The sequence below is a fragment of the Lolium perenne genome, chromosome 2, assembly GCF_019359855.2.
Source record: "Lolium perenne isolate Kyuss_39 chromosome 2, Kyuss_2.0, whole genome shotgun sequence".
In the NCBI taxonomy this organism is placed as follows: Eukaryota; Viridiplantae; Streptophyta; class Magnoliopsida; order Poales; family Poaceae; genus Lolium; species Lolium perenne.
The window spans coordinates 25,744,274-25,749,192 of NC_067245.2; positions in this window are offsets into that span (position 1 = coordinate 25,744,274).

Genomic DNA, 4,919 nt, shown 5'->3' on the forward strand with positions numbered 1-4,919 from the left:
ATATCGCTCAGAGTGGTACAACAGAAACATATGCGGGTCCAAGGCATGCCTATAGAATTACAACATTGACTCTGTTACATAAGATCATCACATCCTCCTACTTTACAATGAGGTAAAACTGCAAATAACTCTAGAAGAACGACTCGTAGTCTAGTCTTATCACGAACTCTATTTGTAGAGTATTTAACTAGCTATAGAGGCTATGAATAGATTCTAGCTAAATAGGAGCTAGGTTTAGGAAACTAGTTCCTTTCTATTGCAAACTAGGTTTTATCCTTGTTGGATGTGGTGTTTGACTCTTCTGACAGGTTTCTGTCCCTTGAAGTAGTTGTTGACTTCTCGGTCTTCGAGTTGCACTGTAGATCCTCCTTCGATGCCTTCATATCTAAGCAGGGGATTTAAGAGTGGGATGAGTACGAGCGTACTCAACAAGTTCATTATAGGAAAGAGGTGTTTAATGCACTAGCTACGGCATTAGACCACAAAGTCTAATACCAATGCAGGTTTTCATAACCATTTCTTCAAAAGGTTGCTTTTATTCAGAAGAACTATGTCCGTCAGCCTTCACCGGTTTACTAGAACTTCATGGAGTTCCTTTCCGGCAGCGTTCGCAGTTCCATATCCCGGAACAGGGAGTGACTGGTCACGATTCATTACACTCTTCAGAGGTGTGTTGCTTTACCCATAAGAGATCTTAACCTTGGTGCCAACCGGGCTCGAGTTTCCTGTCCACACTTCCTTTGGTGTGAGGCCCGGTATAAGGTCATAGCCAATCATATTCCTCCGCTACCTCGCACACCCACCCTTTGTTGCATACCCCGACCCTAGGTCCTCACCGGTCCTCTTACACCAATTAAGGATGGACCCCGACCGCGACAACAGTTCTGGGCTCTACCATAAACTCCTTCGCCGGTAGCTGCAACCCATCATAGACCGCATTACCGTGGGGAATTAGAATGTGATCCCCACCCTCCGGTTGTTCTCGCAAGATACAACTGCTACGGCAAGCGCATCCGTTGATGTACAAGAGGTGGAAATACGATTGACTATTCCGTCCCACTCCAGATCTTATGGTTAACACGGGTATTACGGCACAAGAATCACTGGACGACATTTGTTGTTTAATCCTAGATGGATATAAACCCTTGCAATGGAACCTCCACCATATCAACACAATCCATGGTTCCATTGCCCACCACTTAGTCATATTCATAGTTATGAAAATAGTGGTTTTGCTTTTTATGCAATAGTGATAAACATAGTACTTTGCAAGTAATTTGGTAAAAATACTCAAATGACATGAGCAAGCGATGAACTTGCCTTTCTTGACTGCAAGATTATGCAGACAAGGTCTTCGATACGCAATAACTCCAAATTCTGAAATAGCATCATCGTCCGGTAAGGACGATGTTTAAAAGATTGGCAAGGATGCAATAATGCATAAGTATGAGATGCAATCGCTCTAAGCGTGACATAATCCCGATGATTTAGGATTAGTGAGTGGTATTGATTAGTTCAGGGTTTGTTGCATTTTTAGAGTGAGTCACAAACAAGGTTCTTATTCAGGTTTGTGTTGTTTTAGAAACATAAGCAAGTGGTAAAATGCATAGTAACAATCATACACACCAAGGAATAGTAGTTGTATAATAAGTAAAGAGCAGTTGTCAATTTTTAAGTCCTATAGTGCATGGTTGATGATTACTTATTATATAATTCAAAAGAATAACTTTTGAAGAACATGTTTGTTAATAAAGAACAAGTATGACAATTGGGTTTGTGGTTTTTCTATGATTTATTATGGTTCCAAGTAGTTTCTGGAGTAAGTATTAGATGGATCACAACAATGTTGGATTAATCGACACCTAGGTTTGGTAAGGTTGAGATAAGCCTAGGCATCCTAAGCAATTATTTATACAAGGTTGCTATCAAGGTTGGTTAATCTTGTTGGTGATAGCTAGCTAGGGTTGATAGGTCCTTATAAGTAGGGTTGATGATGATTCTTCATTTACTTCAAAAGAATAACTTTTGAAGAACATATTACTTAAATAAGAAGATGTATTACAATTAATGGTGTGGTATCTAGGGTTTCCTATGGGATCTACTAAGTAAGGAATGGTGGGTTCCTAATTAGGATGATTAATAATTATCTCACACTGATAGGGTTTAGTGGAGTCTGGTTAGGTAATGCAAGATAATGGGCATGGTTGCTATTAGGGTTCATCACAATGGTGTGATGCTAAGCATTGATGAATAAGGATGATGGTTTTGGCATTAGAAACTAGGGTTTAGTCTAGGTTGATCCTAATTTGATCATCTAGGCATGAACACATGTAATACCATTGTATTAGAGATGGGTCTCTATTATCTTATGAAGACATGTCAATTGTTTAGTTGCTACTATGGAGCTATGAATGAAATCAAAGTATCATGATCACATGTTCTAACCTAGGGTTTAGGTTTATTAGAAATTTAAGGTTCACATAGAATAATGAAACTAGGGTTCCTAATGGAGTTAGGGTTTTAGGGTTTCTCATGAAATGATGGGGTTCTAGTTTTCTTACTTATGGAACTAGGGTTTTCTAATTACCATATACAGTAGTTCTTAGGTTAATAACTTCAATATAAGGTTGAAGTTATAAATAACTTAAAAATAATATTGAACTTGGCATTTTGTTATATTTTTGAACAATTAATAATTAAAACAATTATTAATTAGAGTTTAAATCCTTTTAATAAGGATTTAATAAGTTATTAGTACAGGAAAATTAGTTTTAAGATTTTCCTTATTTACTTACTGGTTTTATTTATTTATTTTAGAACTTTCTATTAATTTTTTAATTTTAGTTGAATTTGGAATTAAAAGAAAAGACTTAAATAAATAGGGTTAAATAATTCAATTTTTATTAAAAATAAAAATTTCATTTTTTTATTTTTATTAGATAGAGTTTACTTTTTTAAGAATTTTGATATCTTATTTACATTTTTCTGAGTTATAATGAATTTTTATAAATTCATGTAAATTTACAGTAATTTAAGAAATTTGGAATAAAATTGAAAAAATACTACTCGTACCCTATCTAGTGTTACCCATGGTCACTGACCAGTGGGCCAACGGTCCACGCCATGTGCCACATGGGCGATGACTAGTCAAAATAGCGGATGTGGCGTTGGAGCTCACTGCCGGCGGGGAAATTGGCGACGGCGCCGCCGTTCCCGAGCTCCCACGGATGGATGACTCGTACCACTCGAACCAGCATGTTATGGTGAAGCTAACGGTGCTAGCGCCGCCTCCAGATGGTCGCCGGAGAAAGCTCGACGGCGAGGCCGAGCGGCGGCGCTCGCAGTCGGTTTGTGCGGCGAAGCTACGGGACGGTATACTTGTTTTACTTTACTTAATTCAGTTTGCTTTACTTATTTTTATTATTGTTAAAATGAGTACTCCTGAGAATAGTAAGTTGTGTGATTTCACTAGCATAAATAATAATGATTTCATATGCACACCTATTGTTCCACCTTCCACTACAGAAGAATTTTATGAAATTAAACCTGCTTTACTAAATCTTGTTATGAGAGAGCAATTTTCTGGTGTTAGTACTGATGATGCTGCTGCCCATCTTAATAATTTTGTTGAACTTTGTGAAATGCAAAAGTATAAGGATTTAGATGGGGACATTATAAAACTGAAATTGTTTCCTTTCTCCTTAAGAGGAAGAGCTAAAGATTGGTTGCTATCTTTGCCTAAGAATAGTATTGATTCATGGACTAAATGTAAAGATGCTTTCATTGGTAGATATTATCCTCCTGCTAAAATTGTATCTTTGAGAAGTAGCATTATGAATTTTAAGCAATTGGATAATGAACATGTTGCCCAAGCATGGGAAAGAATGAAATCTTTGGTAAAGAATTGCCCTACCCATGGACTAACTACTTGAATGATCATCCAAACCTTTTATGCAGGATTAAATTTTTCTTCGAGTAACCTATTGGATTCAGCTGGTGGAGGTACTTTTATGTCCATCACTTTGGGTGCCGCAACAAAGCTTCTTGATGATATGATGATCAACTACTCTGAATGGCACACTGAAAGGACTCCACAAGGTAAGAGGGTAAATTCTGTTGAAGAAACCTCCTCCTTGAGTGATAAGATTGATGTTATTATGTCTATGCTTGTTAATGGTAGATCTAATGTTGATCCTAATAATGTTCCTTTAGCTTCATTGGTTGCTCAAGAAGAGCATGTTGATGTGAACTTCATTAAAAATAATAATTTCAACAACAATGCTTATAGGAATAATTTTGGTAACAACTATAGGCCATATCCTTCTAATAATGGTAATGGTTATGGTAATTCTTATGGTAATTCTTACAACAATAGTATGAGTGTACCCTCTGGTCTTGAAGTCATGCTTAAAGAATTTATTAGTACACAAACTGCTTTTAACAAATCCGTTGAGGAAAAGCTTGGTAAAATTGATATTCTTGCTTCTAAGGTTGATAGTCTTGCTGCTGATGTTGATCTTTTAAAACTGAAAGTTATACCTAATAAAACTAAAGATATTAAGTAATTTTCTACAGCAAACGCTATCCAAGTTTGAATTAATGACAATATTAGAATGATGGCTGAATTGCATGCTAGGTGGGCCGGAAAGAGAAGAAAAACTTGCTAAAGAGAATTATGTAGCTAAAGTTTGGACTATTACTACCACTAGTAATGTTGATGCTTCACATGTTGCTAAACCTCCTACTATCAATGGTAAAATAGTTGGTGTTGGCAATGTTTCTACTTCTAATACAAAGCTGCAAAATTGCCTGAAACTGCTGAAACTGTTTGTGATAAGAGTGCTGAAATTTCTCAGAATATTGGGGACAATGATCCCATTGTTTTAGATCATAATGGTTTTGATTTTGATAATTGTCAT